The sequence below is a fragment of the Triticum urartu genome, chromosome 4A (genome assembly GCF_056163025.1).
Source record: "Triticum urartu cultivar PI428250 chromosome 4A, HENAU_Tu73, whole genome shotgun sequence".
In the NCBI taxonomy this organism is placed as follows: Eukaryota; Viridiplantae; Streptophyta; class Magnoliopsida; order Poales; family Poaceae; genus Triticum; species Triticum urartu.
The window spans coordinates 368,790,309-368,809,890 of record NC_141876.1 but is presented as its reverse complement, the minus strand read 5'-3'; the positions used below and the strand labels follow the sequence as shown (position 1 = coordinate 368,809,890).

At 46.4% G+C, this 19,582-nt stretch overlaps 1 pseudogene; it reads right to left on the bottom strand.

Moving 5' to 3' along the window:
• Positions 1-16,257: 16,257 nt before the first annotated feature.
• On the bottom strand, positions 16,258-19,026 carry LOC147975882 (25S ribosomal RNA; annotated as a pseudogene).
• Between the last annotated feature and the right edge of the window lie 556 nt (positions 19,027-19,582).

The window sequence follows — 19,582 nt, the reverse complement described above, 5'->3', positions numbered from 1 at the left end:
GAGCTGCAGCAAGCGACTAGCATATATGGTGGCTAACATACGCAAAAGAGAGCGAGAAGAGAAAGCAAAGCACGATCGATAAACTATGATCAAGAAGTGATCCTAGAACAACCTATGTCAAACATAACTCCAACACCGTGTTCACTTCCCAAACTCCGACAGAAAGAGACCATCACGGTTACACACGCAGTTGACTCATTTTAATTAAGTTAAGGTTCAAGTTAACTACAACCGGACATTAACAAATTCCCATCTGCCCATAACCGCGGGCACGGCTTTCGAAAGTTCAAATCCCTGCGGGGGTGTCCCAACTTAGCCCATCACAAGCTCTCACGGTCAACGAAGGAATAGACCTCCTCCCGAGACATTCTGATCAGACTCGGTATCCCGGTTCTACAAGACATCCTCGACAATGGTAAAACAAGTCCAGCAACACCGCCCGAATGTGCCGACAAATCCCGATAGGAGCTGCACATATCTCGTTCTCAGGGCACACTCAGATGAGCCAGACGTCGGGTAGGCCAGCCCAGAGTTGCCCCTGGTAGCCCCGGACATCGCTCGGTTGGACCAACACTCGGAGGAGCACTGGCCCGGGGGGGTTAAAATAATGATGACCCTTGGGCGCGCGACCCCCAAGGGAAAAGAAAAGGCTAGGTGGCGAATGGTAAGACCAATGTTGGGCATTGCTGGAAGAGTTTTACTCAAGGCGAACTGTCAAGGGGTTCCCATTATTACCCAACCGCGTAAGGAACGCAAAATCCGGGAACATAACACCGATATGACGGAAACTAGGGCGGCAAGAGTGGAACAAAACACCAGGCATAAGGCCGAGCCTTCCACCCTTTACCAAGTATATAGATGCATTAATTAAATCAGATATATAGTGGTATCCCAACAAGTAAACATGTTCCAATAAGGAACAACATCTCCATGTTCCAACAAGGAACAAACTTCAATCTTCACCTGCAACTAACAACGCTATAAGAGGGGCTGAGCAAATTGGAAACATAGCCAAGCAATGGTTTGCTAGGACAAGGTGGTTAGGGGCTTGGTTCAACAATATAGGAGGCATGATAAGCAAGTGGTAGGTATCGCAGCATAGGCATAGCAAAAGAGCGAGCAACTAGCAAGCAAAGATAGAAGTGATTTCGAGGGTATGGTCATCTTGCCTGAAATCCCGCAAGGAATAAGAACGAGTCCATGAAGAAGATAAACGGACGTAGACGAACGGGTCCTCATAAACGCGATGTTATCGGAACCAACTCGAAGAAGCAACACCGGAAAGAAGCACAACATAGTAAACAACCATCACATAATCATGGCATGATGCACAACCAAGTATGATGCATGTCCGGTTTAAATATGCATGGCATGGCAAAGTGCACAAACAACACTACAAGTTAAGTGGAGCTCAATATGCAACGGGTTGCATATTGACGGAACACCACATCAATTATTTAGTTCTCTCTCGTTTATGTACCCATCAAGATTAAATGTTGTTAGCATGGCAAGAGGGTGAAGCAAATGAAAACTACCCATCTAGTCAAGTTTAAATGAGGCCAGAAACAACGAACAACAATTCCGGAAACTCCTCATATGCATATATTAGGTTTGGTACTATTCTGCCCTAAACATAATTTTAGAGTTGTTAAACATGCAAAGTAAAGCCATCATGATAATCTAGGCATTTTTCTACCCCATTTACATATAAAGATTATTTAAAAACCGAGCTACGGTTATTTAGTTATGAAATAAATCATTTTAGCATGGCATAGGGGAAAATTTAAACAAACATCATTTTAAACATTTCAAACATGCATGAAAGTTGCATATTATGAAACTAGATGCAATTATAAGCATTTAACATGTTTGAAACATTTTAATCCGATGCACGGTTCATGAGTTATTAAATGCATGAACTCTAGGGACTTTTCTGCAAATCTGCAGTCTCAGGATAAAAGGAAAAACATTCAGGCAGAAAAAATATAGAGCTGGGCCGAATCTGGAGCGCTGCTCACATTGGGCTTGGCCCGTTAGTGGAAGATGCTGGGCAGGCCGGATCTATCTGGGCCTTGGAGGCGCTGGGATCACGGACACAAGTCAACGCGAGCATTGGCAGGGGAAGGAGCGGGACTTGGAGGCGCTGCAGAGGGCGGGCAGAGCAGAGGCAACAGCGGCGGCTTGGCAAAGCAGGTCGCCGGGTGGTCGAGGAGGCAAGGAGGAGGCCGAGGCCGAGCTCTAGAGGCCCGATCTGGTGGCTGCCTCTCCGTTCCTGGCGTCAGCGGCGGACTCCGATGGCACCATGGCATCCTGTAGAACGGGAGGGAGAGAAAGATGAGCTCGGTAGGCAGGGGAGAATAAGGACGGTGAGGTCGGGGCTCACCGTGGCAGCGGCGGTCGCTGGCAGGAGGCCAGGCGGCGGAGACGGCAGGAACGCGGGGGAGGGAAGAGGTGGTCAGGTGTTGGTGCTCCTGGCTTCCTGTGGGACAGTGATGAAGCTCCGGCGCGGTGACTGTTCCCCACAGCGGAAGTCAGAGAGAGAGGCGTGGAGGAGGCTAGCTCCGACGAGGATCGAGTTGGAAGGGGCGGCGCGGAGCTCTTTTGTTGGTCCGGTGCTCCGGCGAGTGGCGACTGAAGGTCGAGGAGGAGCTCCTCTCTTTGGGTTTGAGCGGGGCAGGGAGGAGGAATCCCTCGAGCAGGAGATGGCCACGGATCGAGTGGAGGCGCGGGGAGGTGATCCGGTTGGGTTCGAATCGAAGAGCTCGGGATCGAGCTCTAGTTGGTGGGAGGAGGAATGGGAGGATCCCGATGTGGATCTAGGAGTGGCGGCGGGGCGACGTGGCAAGTCTTGATTGGCTGCGGTGAGGTGGACGGCGGCGACCGGACATGTCCAGCGCGGGAAGAAATGTCCGGCGGCGATGAGGGAGTTTGATCTAGGGTTGGACTGCGGGATTTTTGGAGGGGATCACATATTTATAGGTAGAGGGAGCTAGGAGAGTCCAAATGAGGTGCGGTTTTCGGCCACGCGATCGTGATCGAACGCTCTAGATGATGGAGATGGTTTTGGGTGGGTTTTGGGCCAAATTGGAGGGGTGTTGGGCTGCAACACTCACGAGGCCTTCTCGGTCCCTCGGTTAACCGTTGGAGCATCAAACAAAGTCCAAATGGTACGAAACTTGACAGGCGGTCTACCGGTAGTAAACCAAGGCTGCTGGGCAAGTCTCGGTACAATCCGGAAAAGTTTAATCCCCACACATGAGAAGAAGGTAGAAATGACCCCCGGAGGAGAACGGAGCGCCGGATTGCAAAACGGACAACGGGGAAAATGCTCGGATGCATGAGACGAACATGTATGCAAATGAAATGCACATGATGACATGATATGCAATGCATGACACGCAAGCAATGACAAGGCAACAACAGCGAATAACTGGACGACACCTGGCACATCGGTCTCGGGGCGTTACAACACTCCACCACTACGAGAGGATCTCGTCCCGAGATCTAGAATGGCACCGGAGGGACAACGGAAGAGAAAAGAGGAGAGGTAAAACTAAGTTGCTTCTTTGACAAACGAGTGAAAACCAAAGAACCTTGAAAAGGTTAAGCCAATTTGAGAAAAGAATACAATGAAGGTGAACAAAGTCGAAAACACTCCGTTAGCAAGGAGGGACAAAGAACATTGCGAAAAACCTTGAGGTTGAAGGGCAAGATATATATTGAAACCACTCCGGTTCAAACAAGATAGAGAAGGATTAAGAATGATATAATTTGGACAGCACTCCGTCTAAGAAGGGAGGCAAAACTTGATAAGATGAGAGAACTTGAAGAGAGGGCACGACACTCCGTTAGGAAAAGGAAGGTAAAGAATATAAGCTTGACAAGAAGAGAGGATACTTGATGAAATCACAAAACACTGCCTCTGCAGCGAAAGGATAGAGGATGGATACTTGAAATAAGAGAATGGAGAAGAAAATGATAACTTCTGCCACAAAAGAGTTTGAAAAGGCATCTTTAGGAGAAGGGTCAAACGGAGTTGTTGGAAAAAAAACAACAACGTAAAGGATAAACTTGATATGGACTTATAGAAGACATCTCAAAATTATGAGGTGACAACTTGCCACTCACGGAAAAGATTTGATTGGATTGATATGAACAAGGAGACAAGAAAATATTTCACCGGGAGGATAAGTAAAGAACTTGGATCATTTATAAGCACCATAATTAGCAACAATCCTTAGGGAAAGTTTTAGGTGAAATATAGCCCAAGATAACTCCATGGAAGAAAAATATGGGTTTAAAATACCTCATTCTTAACAACATGTGAATCATGAAACATGAACTCAAATTATCAAGAATGACATAATACCACCTCCAATGATATGGGAGAAAGAATTGCACTCCGGATAGCAAGATGATGAAAGCTTGAGTTTCTTAGCAAAGACTGTCGATGAACACTTTGAGAAGGAATTAAATCCTTCATGAATCCATCATGTAGAACCTTCATGAAGAACTCTGGTAATAAAAGAATGATCCAAAATAATTGACTGGTGGAAAGAATAAGATTGAAGCCTCGCAATGATTTAGATAGAGATCCCCGTGATAATATGATTGAAAGAGGTTGGAACTCCGGGAAAAAGAGAAGATGAAACAATTGAAACCGAGAATTTGATGAGCCTCCGGAATAGGGAATTAATCACTTGGATGAACAAAAATAAGAATTACGTTATGCGTATCCTTCACCAATTAAATTGATGATAATCAACGGGTTTGGCATACTACTTATTCTCAAAGAAAAGATTAAGATAGATGTCGCGCCAACTTGGGAAGGTATTGAACGAACCACCGGAAGGGTTGAAACAACGAATAAATTGATATGATAAATGAAGGAAGAAGAATCTTGAGCGAACCACCGTAAGAATTAAAAATGAACAAAGAAAATATAAGGAAGACACCGAGAAGAATTAGTAATTGAACGAAGATGCTTGAGAGAATTTAGATACATGATACCGAAGAGATCACGAGCTGATAAGATAATACTTGAATGATGCACCGGTATGATTTGGAGAATGATAGCTGAAAGCTGAGAATAAATAACTCTGAGATGATGGGCTCCGGATAATCAAACTGAAAAGACTCCTGAATTGCTCCGGAAGGGTGAAAAGAATTTTGACAATCGAAAAATGATTATGAGAGGATGGTCTCGAACTAGAGCCATGAATCTTGAAGAGAATGGAGCAGGATTGAGAGAGAAAATCTTCTTCGTCTTCAAAATCCGAGAATGAAGACGAGAAACACCACCATGAATTATTGAGGCACTCCGGAATTAAAATTGGAAAGGTTGAACCAACGATGATAAGAATTTGAAAGATCTTGGAGAAAGACATTTGACTGATGATAAATCATTCTTACGTCAAACTTCGAAATGAAATTTGAGGATAGCTCCGGGAAAATTAGAAGAGTCAGGTAAGATCCTGGGAAAAGAGCTGTGGGTTAGGGCCCACTCAAAAGAAACACTATAGAACAATTTAAAAGAGAGAATGCACCGGTTGAATTAAATGGCTAGAATGAGATAACAACCTCGAGATATCTTGAACGAATTAGGAATGAAAATATGAATCTTCTAAGATATCTTCAGCACTCCGGAACAAAAGAATAGCGAGAAGTGAATTATTATGAGGTGCACCGGTATGAGAAGGTATTTGAAACGAGGAAAAAGGGATATGAGATCAACACCGAAAGCTTGAATTGGTTCCACCAGAGAAGAAAGAGAATGAAAAATGATGAACTTGAGGTTCCATTAGAATCTTCATGAGAATCACTGGGTAAGAACATTGAAGGAAAAGAATGGAGAGGCTTCACATCAATAAGATGGATACTCGATTAAGAAATCTGAGTCCTTAAAGAAAAACAAGGGAGGGAGGGCGGGAAAAAACAAAAGCAACTTGGAGATGGATGAAACAAACAACATTGAGAAGAACTGATAATTGATCTTGTGAATGTTGAAGTGATCGGATCCACTTGAAGAGAGACACCCCGGTAGAACAAGATTGGCATAACAATCTCGATTATCGAGAAGGATTAGTATTCACATCGGAGTATGAGAACACCATTTGGGGAAGGTATGGAATCAACACTTGACATTGAAGCAACTCGAATACCACAACTCAAAACAAAACAAATGATTGGCTTGCAGAATAAGCCGGAACAAACATATGATAGAGATTTTGTCTGAAGTTTTCGTGGTGGGGCCTACACGGGCTCGATCGTACAGCACCATCATGTACAAGGCAGTGCACATGACATACGAAGCGTCCCCGAGTCGGCATAGCCAAGGACTCTTTAAGACACAACGAGACCACTGTAAAACCAATCGTGGATAGGCGGACCACTAGACGTCGAACCCCAATTTCATATCATACATCTATCGGAAAGATATACTAAGAACTACTTGAATTCCCACTTATAAACTCCCGAAATTTTCCGGTTATGCAATCAGGTGTTGGGGATACAGGGGAAGCATAATATCTCACCCAAAACTAACAAATCCTACATCCACCTGTATCCATCCTTCAACACATAACCAAGAAACCTTCGGAAATCATCTACCTCAACCTTCGAAAAGCATCTGTTATACGAGTTATGGCAATACTCCCGAACTCCCGCCCCAGTACTGGGTGGCGTCGAGGTTATCTCACCAACGAACTGCATAAAAGAGATTTTCGATGTCGCGTACTAAACTCAGGTATTCCTGAACTGCAACGATAAAATTGTGACGACAACACCTCGGAGCTCAACTCCCCGGGACACTTCCACAAAACCCCTGACAGGAGGCACCAAGACAATGTTCTCGTCACAAAACCATCGGAACGATTCCAAGATACCCGCGTGATCCTAAAAAAATTTAGTGAAATTTGAGAAGAGAAGAGTCAAAATTCTATGTCAGGATGCCTTACCAGAGCGATGAGGAGACTGAGAAGTAAAAAGAATTCCTAAACTCTCCAATATATAATTCCTAAATGAATCAAAACATTTTTCTAGACACAACTTGGCCGCTAAAAACGATCAAGCAATGGGGCTCCTAAGGTCGGGCAAGGCTCTGATACCAACTTGTAACGCCCTCGATGCGGCTATATCTCCCACGTGTCGAAGCACGACTTAGAGGCATAACCGCATTGAAAGCAATGTCGCAAGTGAGGTAATCTTCACACAACCCATGTAATACATAAGGGAAAAAAAGATACATAGTTGGCTTACAATCGCCACTTCACACAATACATGAATAAAGCATTACATCATCCAAAAACAATCAAGGTCCGACTACGGAACCAAAATAAAAGAAGAACCCCAAATGCGACAAGGTCCCCCGATCGACCCCAACAGGGCTCCACTACTGATCGACTAGAACGAAACAACATGAAGGACAAGATCTTCAATGAGCTCCTCCTTGATCTTGGTTGCGTCATCTGCACGGTAACATCGGCACCTGCAAACTGGTTTTGGAAGTATCTGTGAGTCATGGGGACTCAGCAATCTCACACCCTCGCGATCAAGACTATTTAAGCTTATGGGTAAGGTAAAAGGTATGGGTGGAGCTGCAGCAAGCGACTAGCATATATGGTGGCTAACATACGCAAAAGAGAGCGAGAAGAGAAGGCAAAGCACGATCGATAAACTATGATCAAGAAGTGATCCTAGAACAACCTACGTCAAACATAACTCCAACACCGTGTTCACTTCCCGGACTCCGCCGGAAAGAGACCATCACGGTTACACACGCAGTTGACTCATTTTAATTAAGTTAAGGTTCAAGTTATCTACAACCGGACATTAACAAATTCCCATCTGCCCATAACTGCGGGCACGGCTTTCGAAAGTTCAAATCCCTGCAGGGGTGTCCCAACTTAGCCCATCACAAGCTCTCACGCTCAACGAAGGAATAGACCTCCTCCCGAGACATTCCGATCAGACTCGGTATCCCGGTTCTACAAGACATCCTCGACAATGGTAAAACAAGTCCAGCAACACCGCCCGAATGTGCCGACAAATCCTGATAGGAGCTGCACATATCTCGTTCTCAGGGCACACTCAGATGAGCCAGACGTCGGGTAGGCCAGCCCAGAGTTGCCCCTGGTAGCCCCGGACATCGCTCGGTTGGACCAACACTCGGAGGAGCACTGGCCCGGGGAGGTTAAAATAATGATGACCCTTGGGTGCGCGACCCCCAAGGGAAAAGAAAAGGCTAGGTGGCGAATGGTAAGACCAATGTTGGGCATTGCTGGAAGAGTTTTACTCAAGGCGAACTGTCAAGGGGTTCCCATTAGTACCCAACCGCGTAAGGAACGCAAAATCCGGGAACATAACACCGATAAGACGGAAACTAGGGCGGCAAGAGTGGAACAAAACACCAGGCATAAGGCCGAGCCTTCCACCCTTTACCAAGTATATAGATGCATTAATTAAATCAGATATATAGTGATATCCCAACAAGTAAACATGTTCCAATAAGGAACAACATCTCCATGTTCCAACAAGGAACAAACTTCAATCTTCACCTGCAACTAACAACGCTATAAGAGGGGCTGAGCAAAGCGGAAACATATCTAAGCAACGGTTTGCTAGGACAAGGTGGTTAGGGGCTTGGTTCAACAATATAGGAGGCATGATAAGCAAGTGGTAGGTATCGCAGCATAGGCATAGCAAAAGAGCGAGCAACTAGCAAGCAAAGATAGAAGTGATTTCGAGGGTATGGTCATCTTGCCTGAAATCCCGCAAGGAAGAAGAACGAGTCCATGAAGAAGATAAACGGACGTAGACGAACGGGTCCTCATAAACGCGACGTTATCGGAACCAACTCGAAGAAGCAACACCGGAAAGAAGCACAACATAGTAAACAACCATCACATAATCATGGCATGATGCACAACCAAGTATGATGCATGTCCGGTTTAAATATGCATGGCATGGCAAAGTGCACAAACAACACTACAAGTTAAGTGGAGCTCAATATGCAACGGGTTGCATATTGACGGAACACCACATCAATTATTTAGTTCTCTCTCGTTTATGTACCCATCAAGATTAAATGCTGTTATCATGGCAAGAGGGTGAAGCAAATGAAAACTACCCATCTAGTCAAGTTTAAATGAGGCCGGAAACAACGAACAACAATTCCGGAAACTCCTCATATGCATATATTAGGTTTGGTACTGTTCTGCCCTAAACATAATTTTAGAGTTGTTAAACACGCAAAGTAAAGCCATCATGATAATCTAGGAATTTTTCTACCCCATTTACATATAAAGATTATTTAAAACCGAGCTACGGTTATTTAGTTATGAAATAAATCATTTTAGCAAGGCATAGGGGCAAATTTAAACAAACATCATTTTAAACATTTCAAACATGCATGAAAGTTGCATATTATGAAACTAGATCCAATTCTAAGCATTTAACATGTTTGAAACATTTTAATCCGATGCACGGTTCATGAGTTACTAAATGCATGAACTCTAGGGACTTTTCTGCAAATCTGCATTTTCAGGATAACAGGAAAAACATTCAGGCAAAAAAAATATAGTGCTGGGCCGAATCTGGAGCGCTGCTCACATTGGGCTTGGCCCGTTAGTGGAAGAGGCTGGGCAGGCCGGATCTATCTGGGCCTTGGAGGCGCTGGGCTCGCGGACGCAAGTCAACGCGAGCGTTGGCAGGGGAAGGAGCGGGACTTGGAGGCGCTGCAGAGGGCGGGCAGAGCAGAGGCAACGGCGGCGGCTTGGCAAAGCGGGTCGCCGGGTGGTCGAGGAGGCAAGGAGGAGGCCGAGGCCGAGCTTTAGAGGCCGGATCTGGTGGCTGCCTCTCCGTTCCTGGCGTCAGCGGCGGACTCCGATGGCACCATGGCATCCTGCAGAACAGGAGGGAGAGAAAGATGAGCTCGGTAGGCAGGGGAGAATAAGGACGGCGAGGTCGGGGCTCACCGTGGCAGCGGCGGTCGCTGGCAGGAGGCCAGGCGGCAGAGACGGCAGAAACGCGGGGGAGGGAAGAGGTGGTCAGGTGTTGGTGCTCCTAGCTTCCTGCGGGACAGTGACGAAGCTCCGGCACGGCGGCTGTTCCCCGCAGCGGAAGTCGGAGAGAGAGAGGCGTGGAGGAGGCTAGCTCCGACGAGGATCGAGTTGGAAGGGGCGGCGCGGAGCTCTTGTGTTGGTCCGGTGCTCCGGCGAGCGGCGACTGAAGGTCGAGGAGGAGCTCCTCTCTTTGGGTTTGAGCGGGGCAGGGAGGAGGAATCCCTCGGGCAGGAGATGGCCAGGGATCGAGTGGAGGCGCAGGGAGGTGATCCCGTTGGGTTCGAATCGAAGAGCTCGGGCTCGAGCTCTAGTTGGTGGGAGGAGGAATGGGAGGATCCCGATGTGGATCTAGGAGTGGCGGCGGGGCGACGTGGCAAGTCTTGATTGGCTGCGGTGAGGTGGCCGGCGGCGAGCGGACATGTTCGGGGCGGGAAGAAATGTCCGGCGGCGATGAGGGAGTTTGATCTAGGGTTGGACTGCGGGATTATCGGAGGGGATCACATATTTATAGGTAGAGGGAGCTAGGAGAGTCCAAATGAGGTGCGGTTTTTGGCCATGCGATTGTGATCGAACGCTCTAGATGATGGAGATGGTTTTGGGCCAAATTGGAGGGGTGTTGGGCTGCAACACTCACGAGGCCTTCTCGGTCCCTCGGTTAACCGTTGGAGCATCAAACAAAGTCCAAATGGTACGAAACTTGACAGGCGGTCTACCGGTAGTAAACCAAGGCCGCTGGGCAAGTCTCAGTACAATCCGGAAAAGTTTAATCCCCACACACGAGAAGAAGGTAGAAATGACCCCCGGAGGAGAACGGAGCGCCGGATTGCAAAACGGACAACGGGGAAAATGCTCAGATGCATGAGACGAACACGTATGCAAATGAAATGCACATGATGACATGATATGCAATGCATGACACGCAAGCAATGACAAGGCAACAACAGCGTATAACTGGATGACACCTGGCACATCGGTCTCGGGGCGTTACAACACCATTACGCTATGGTGTTCCAGGTGGCGTGAGTTGCGAAACTATTCCGCATTGTTTCAAATGAAGACCAAACTCGTAACTCAAATATTATCCTCCATGATCAGATCGTAGAAATTTTATTTTCTTGTTACGATGATTTTCCACTTCACTCTGAAATTCTTTGAACTTTTCAAATGTTTCGGACATCTGTTTCATCAAGTAGATATACCCATATCTGCTCAAATCATTTTTCGAGGTCAGAAAATAACGATACCCGCCACGAGCATCAACACTCATCGGACCGCATACATCAGTATGTATTATTTCCAATAAGTTTGTTACTCGTTCCATTGTTCTGGAGAACGGAGTCTTAGTCATCTTGCCCATGAGGCATGGTTCGCAAGCATCAAGTGATTCCAAAAGCCCATCAGCATGGAGTTTCTTCATGCGCTTTACACCAATATGACCTAAATGACAGTGCCACAAATAAGTTGCACTATCATTATTAAACTTATATCTTTTGGCTACAATACTATGAATATGTGTATCACTACTATCAAGATTTAGTAAAAATAGACCACTCATCAAGAGTGCATGACCATAAAAGATATTACTCATATAAATAGAATAAACATTATTCTATGATTTAAATGAATAACCGTCTCACATCAAACAAGATCCATATATAATGTTCATGCTTAACGCTGGCACCAAATAACAATTATTCAGGTCTAAAACTAAACCTGAAGGTAGATGTAGAGGTAGCGTGCCGACGGCGATCACATCAACTTTGGAACCATATCCCACGCGCATCATCACCTCGTCCTTAGCCAATCTTCGCTTAATCCGTAGCCCTTGTTTCGAGTTGCAAATATTAGCAACAGAACCAGTATCAAATACCCAGGTGCTACTGCGAGCATTAGTAAGGTACACATCAATAACATGTATATCAAATATACCTTTTACTTTGCCATCCTTCTTATCCACCAAATACTTGGGGCAGTTCCGCTTCTAGTGACTAGTCCCTTTGTAGTAGAAGCACTCAGTCTCAGGCTTACGTCCAGACTTGGGCTTCTTCACTTGAGCAGCAACTTGCTTGCTGTTCTTCTTGAAGTTCCCCTTCTTCCCTTTGCCCTTCTTCTTGAAACTGGTGGTCTTGTTGACTATCAACACTTGATGCTCCTTCTTGATTTCTACCTCCGTAGCCTTTAGCATCACGAAGAGCTCGAGAATTGTCTTATCCATCCCTTGCATATTATAGTACATCACAAAACTTTTGTATCTTGGTGGCAGTGATTGAACAACTCTGTCAATGACACTATCAACCGGAAGATTAACTCCCAGCTGAGTCAAGTGATTGTGGTACCCAGACATTCTGAGTATGTGTTCACTGACAGAACTATTCTCCTCCATTTTGCAGCTGTAGAACTTATTAGAGACTTCATATCTCTCAATCCGGGCATTTGCTTGAAATATTAACTTCAACTCCTGAAACATCTCATATGCTCCATGATGTTCAAAACGTTGTTGAAGTCCGGTTCTAAGCCGTAAAGCATGGCACACTGAACTATCGAGTAGTCATCAGCTTTGCTCTGTCAGGTGTTCGTAACATCTGGAGTTGCTCCTACAGCAGGTTTGGCACCTAGCGGTGCTTCCAGGATGTAATTCTTCTATGCAACAATGAGGATAATCCTCAAGTTACGTACCCGGTCCGTGTAGTTGCTACCATCATTGTTCAACTTAGCTTTCTCTAGGAACGCATTAAAATTCAACGGAACAACAGCACAGGCCATTTACCTACAACAACATAGACATGCAAAATACTATCATGTACTAAGTTCATGATAAATTAAAGTTCAATTAATCATATTACTTAAGAACTCCCACTTAGATTGACATCCATCTAATCACCTAAGTGATCACGTGGTCCATATCAACTAAACCATGTCTAATCATCATGTGAGATGGAGTAGTTTTCAATGGTGAACATCACTATGTTGATCATATCTACTATATGATTCACGCTTGACCTTTCAGTCTCAGTGTTCCAAGGCCACATCTACATATGCTAGGCTCATCAAGTTTAACCCGAGTATTCCGCGTGTGCAAAAATGGCTTGCACCCGTTGTATGTGAACGTAGAGCTTATCACACCCAATCATCACGTGGTGTCTCGGCACTACGAACTGTAGCAACGATGCATACTCAGGGAGAACACTTGTACCTTGAAATTTAGTGAGAGATCATCTTATAATGCTACCGCCATACTAAGCAAAATAAGATGCATAAAGGATAAACATCATGTGCAATCAATATAAGTGATATGATATGGCCATCATCATCTTGTGCCTTTGATCTCCATCTCCAAAGCACAGTTATGATCACCATTGTCACCGGCTTGACACCTTGATCTCCATTGTAGCATCATTGTCGTCTCACCAACTATTGCTTCCACGACTATCGCTACCGCTTAGTGATAAAGTAAAGCAAATACATGCCGATTGTATTTCATACAATAAAGCGACAACCATATGGATCATGCCAGTTGCCGATAACTGTGTTACAAAACATGATCATCTCATACAACAATTTATATAATCATGTCTTGACCATATCACATCACAACATGCCCTGCAAAAACAAGTTAGACGTCCTCTACTTTGTTGTTGCAAGTTTTACGTGGCTGCTACGGGCTTCTAGCAAGAACCGTTCTTACCTACGCATCAAAACCACAAAGTGGTATAGTGATTGCTTTTGATCTTCAGAAAGAACCCTGTTCATTGAATCTGATTCAACTCAAGTTGGAGAAACTGACACCCGCCAGCCACGTGTGTGCAAAGCACGTCGGTAGAACCAGTCTCATGAACGCGGTCATGTAATGTCGGTCTGGGCCGCTTCATCCAACAATACCGCCGAATCAAGAGACAACTAGTGACGGCAAGAAATATGTATATACCGACGCCCACAACTCCTTTGTGTTCTACTCGTGCATATAACATCTACGCATAGACCTGGCTCGGATGCAACTATTGGGGAACATAGTATTTCAAAAAAAATTCTACAATCATGCAAGATCTACCTAGGAGATGCATAGCAACAAGAGGGGAGAGTGTTTCTACGTACCCTCGTAGACTGAAAGCGGAAGCATTGAGTAACGCGGTTGATGTAGTCGAACGTCTTCGCGATCCAACCGATCAAGTACCAAACACACGGCACCTCCCCGATCTGCACACGTTTAGCTCGGTGATGTTCCTCGAACTCCGGATCTAGCTGAGGCCGTGGGAGAGTTTCGTCGGCACGACGGTGTGTTGACGGTGATGATGAAGTTACCGACGCAGGGCTTCGCCTAAGCACTACGACAATATGACCGAGGTGGAAATCTGTGGAGGGGGGCACTGCACGCGGCTAAGAAATCAACTTGTGTGTCTATGGGGTGCCCCCTCCCCCGTATATAATGGAGTGGAGGAGGGGGCCAGCCGGCATCATAGGGCGCGCCCCAAGGGGGGATCCTACTACTACTAGGAGTAGGTTCCCCCCTTTCCTAGTCCAACTAGGAGGGGGAAGGAAAGGGAAGAGGGGAAGAAGGAAAGGGGGGTCGGCCCCCCTTCCCAATTCGGATTGGGCATGGGCGGGCGCGCCCCTCCTCTTGGCCGCCTCCTCTCTCTTCCACTAAAGCCCATGAAGGCCCATTAACCCCCCGGGGGGTTCCAGTAACCCCCCAGTACTTCAGAAAATGCCCGAACCTATATGAAACCTTTCTGGTGTCCAAACATAAACTTCCAATATATCAATCTTCATGTCTCAACCATTTCGAGACTACTCGTCATGTCCGTGACCACATCCGGGACTCCGAAAAACCTTCGGTACATCAAATAACATAACTCACAATACATATTGTCATCGAACGTTAAGCGTGCGGACCCTATGGGTTCGAGAACTATGTAGACATGACCGAGACTCATCTCCGGTCAATAACCAATACTCAAACCTGGATGCTCATATTGGTTCCTACATATTCTACAAAGATCTTTATCGGTCAAACCGCATAACAACATACGTTGTTCCCTTTGTCATCGGTATGTTACTTGCCCGAGATTCGATCATCGGTATCATCATACCTAGTTCAATCTCATCACCGGCAAGTCTCTTTACTCGTTTAGTAATGCAACATCCCATCACTAACTCATTAATCACATTGCTTGCAAGGCTTAGTGATGTACATTACCGAGAGGGCCCAAAGATACCTCTCCGACAATCGGAGTGAAAAATCCTAATCTCGATCTATGACAACTCAACAAACACCATTGGAGACACCTGTAGAGCATCTTTATATTCACCCAATTATGTTGTGACGTTTGATAGCACACAAAGTGTTCCTATGGTATTCGGGAGTTACATAATCTCATAATCATAGGAACATGTGTAAGTTATGAAGAAAGCAATAGAAATAAACTAAACGATCATAGTGCTAAGCTAACAGATGGGTCATGTCAATCACATCATTCTCTAATGATGTGATCCCATTTATCAAATTAAAACTCATGTCTATGGTTAGGAAACTTAACCATCTTTGATTAACGAGCTAGTCAAGTAGAGTCATACTAGTGACACTCTGTTTGTCTATGTTTTCACACATGTACTAAGTTTCCGGTTAATACAATTCTATCATGAATAATAAAAAAATCATGATATAAGGAAATATAAATAACAACTTCATTATTGCCTCTAGGGCATATTTCCTTCACATAGCATATGTCTTCTATGGATTTGATTTTATTTTCAAATCTATTAATCCAAAAATCCAAAAATATCTTGCTACACTTTATTTTATTTGCAATCTATTATAACATTTTCCCCGTCAGGCAGAAATTTCGGGTACCGTTACCCGAAAGGGATTGACAACCCCTTTAACATATCAGGTTGCGAGGATTTGTTATCTGTCTGCAGGGGATGTTTACGTTGTGTTGCTTGGTTCTCCTACTGGTTCGATAACCTTGGTTACATATCTGAGGGAAATACCTACCGCCGTTGCGCTGCATCATCCCTTCCTCTTTGGGGAAATACAGACATAGCTTCAAGCGACATCAGCTGCATACATCACTACACTTCCACTTGACACCTATTTAAACGGCTCGTCTCGCCACTACCTTATCCTATTTCCATACTTCTGTCGCTCCATCCACGTATGGGTGGAGAACCCGTCGCTGTCTCGGCTGTGATACCGGACACTCTAGGGGAGTCATAGGAGAGAGCACTCATCTTGGGGTGGGCTTACTACTTATATGCTTTCATCAGTTATCCTCTCTGCACTTGGCTACCCAACGTTTACTGTAGGCACGATAACTGGTACACCAGAGGTGCGTCCTTCCCAGTCCTCTCGTACTAGGGAAAGGTCCTCTCAATGCTCTAACGGCCACACCGGATATGGACCGAACTGTCTCATGATGTTCTGAACCCAGCTCACATACCGCATTAAAGGGCGAACCGCCCAACCCTTGGAACCACCTACAGCTCCAGGTAGCGAAGAGATGACATCGAGGTGCCAAACCTTCCTGTCGTTGTGGACTCTTGGGGAAGATCAGCCTGTTATCCCTAGAGTAACTTTTATCCGTTAAGCGATGACCCTTCCACTCGGCACCGTTGGATCACTAAGGCCGACTTTCGTCTCTGCTCAACGGGTGAGTCTTGCAGTCAAGCTCCCTTCTACCTTTGCACTCGAGGACCAATCTTCGTCTGGCCCGAGGAAACCTTTGCATGCCTCCGTTACCTTTTGGGAGGCCTACGCCCCTTAGAAACTGTCTACCTGAGACTGTCCCTTGGCCCGCGGGTCTGACACAAGGTTAGAAATCGAGCTCTTCTAGAGTGGTGTCTCACTGATGCCCCCCCCCCCCCGCAAGGAGGCCTTCTTCGCCTTCCACCTAAGCTGCGTAGGAAAGGCCCAAAGCCAATCCCAGGGAACGGTAAAGCTTCATAGGGTCTTTCTGTCTAGGTGCAGGTAGTCCGCATCTTCACAGACATGTCTATTTCACTGAGCCTCTCTCCGAGACAGTGCCCAGATCGTTACGCCTATCGTGCGGGTCAGAACTTACCCGACAAGGAATTTCGCTACCTTAGGACCGTTATAGTTACGACCGTCGTTCACCGGGGCTTCGGTCGCCGGCTTCCCTATCATCAGTTCACCAACTTCCTTGACCTTCCAACACTAGGCAGGCGTCAGCCCCCATACATGGTCTTACGACTTTGTGGAGACCTGTTTTTTGGTAAACAGTCGCCCGAGCCTGGTCACTACGGCCCCCTTTTGTGAGCGGGCACCACTTCTCCCGAAGTTACGGGGCTATTTTGTCGAGTTCCTTAGAGAGAGTTTTCTCGCGCCCCTAGGTGTTCTCTACCTACCCACCTGTTTCGGTTTCGGGTACATGTACCCTTTTGTTGAAGGTCGTTCGAGCTTTTCCTGGGAGTATGGCATCAGTTACATACTTCAGCACCGTAGCGCCTGGTATGAGCCTCGTGGAGAAGCAATCGCTAGTCCACGGGGCTCATACTTCAGCGCTGTAGTGCTTGCTACTCGGACCTCGGCTCAAGGCATTTTCTCTATCCCTTCTTACCCTGAAAAAGCAGGGTCACCTTGTGTCCTTAAACCTATAACCATCTTTCGGCTAACTTAGCCTCCTCCGTCCCTCCGTACCAACAAGGGGTAGTACAGGAATATTGACCTGTTGTCCATCGACTACGCCTTTCGGCCTGATCTTAGGCCCTGACTCACCCTTTGTGGATGAACCTTGCGGAGGAAACCTTGGGTTTTGGGGGCATTGGATTCTCACCAATATTTTCGTTACTCAAGCTGACATTCTCGCTTCCGCTTCGTCGACCCCCGCTTTCACAGTTGCTTCCCTCTAAGGCGGAACGCTCCCCTACCGATGCATTTTGACATCCCACAGCTTCGGCGGATCGCTTAGCCCCGTTCATCTTCAGCGCAAGGGTGCTCGATCAGTGAGCTATTACACACTCTTTAAAGGGTGGCTACTTCCAGGCAAACCTCCTGGTTGTCTTTGCACCCCCACCTCCTTTATCACTGAGCGGCCATTTAGGGGCCTTAGCTAGTGATTCGAGTTGTTTCCCTCTCGACGATGAAGCTTATCCCCCAGCGTCTCACTGGCCGACCTTGACCCCTATTATTTTTGGGTCATATATAGTATTCAGAGTTTGCCTCGATTTGGTACCGCTCGCGCAGCCCGCACCGAAATAGTGCTTTACCCCTAGATGTCCAGTCAACTACTGCGCCTCAACGCATTTTGCGGAGAACCAGCTAGCTCTGGGTTCAAGTGGCATTTCACCCCTAACCACAACTCATCCGCTGATTCTTCAACATCAGTCGATTCGGACCTCTACTTAGTTTCATCCAAGCTTCATCCTGGTCATGGATAGATCACCCAGGTTCGGGTCCATAAGCAGTGGCAATCGCCCTATTAAGGTTTGCTTTCGCTATGGCTCCGGTGGGTTCTGTTCCCTTAACCAAGCCACTGCTTATGAGTCGCCGACTCATTCTTCAATAGGTACGCAGTCAGAGATCACTTTCCCCTCCCACTGCTTGGGATCTCAACACGGTTTCACGTTCTATTTCACTACCCATTGGGGGTTGTTTTCACCTTTCCCTCACGGTACTACTTCGCTATCGGTCACCCAAGAGTATTTAGCCTTGCAAGGTGGTCCTTGCTGATTCACATGGGATTCCACGTGCCCCATGCTACTCGGGTCAGAGCATACGCTAGTGATGCTTTTGGCTACTGGACTTTAGCCATCTAGGGTGCGGCACTCAACCGCCTCGCCTAGCAGCACAACTCTTGTGGCGGTCACCGCACAAATCGAATGAAGCTTCACCGACAACGGTCGGCAACCCATGGTCAAAGAGTTGGCAATCGCTGAGAGAGTTCGAGCAGCCATCTGTTCCTGCGTGGCATATACCTTGCCACGACGGAGCCCGCCAAAGCCCAGATCGCGGCCGCCCACACGCAGCTCGTGGTGGCCTATTCCAAAGATATGGTGGACACGGATGGCGAGATGCTTGCGGAGTATGGTGCAATTGATGCCATGGAGCCCCTTCCCCGGGAGACCGTCGGGCGCGAGCTGGACATGGAAGCAGCGGCGGAGATCAACGAGCACCAGCCGTAGTAGTACTCTTTGTTTTGTTTAATTAAGAGCGGCGGTCTTTAATTTGTTAGAGTAATGTTTAGGTCAACTAGCTCTGTTTGATTGCTGAACTTGCTCGATTAAGAAGTGTGGGTGTGTTGTAGTCTCCTTTGTGTACCCCAATTATGCAATGACGTGGCTGACCATTGTAACCATGGAAATTTGAACCAAAATTTTTGACGTTCAAACTCATCACACACGGGTTAAGCTATTTGAATCGTTTGTGATGTTCACATATCGAACACAGTTTTGAATAAGGGACCGTGTCTGATGACACTTTGCGTGCTAGTTTTTTCGCTGAAGCGATTCCAAATTTTCGGCTTCCGCGGAAATATCTACCTCCCCGCCCCCTCCCCCTTACCAAA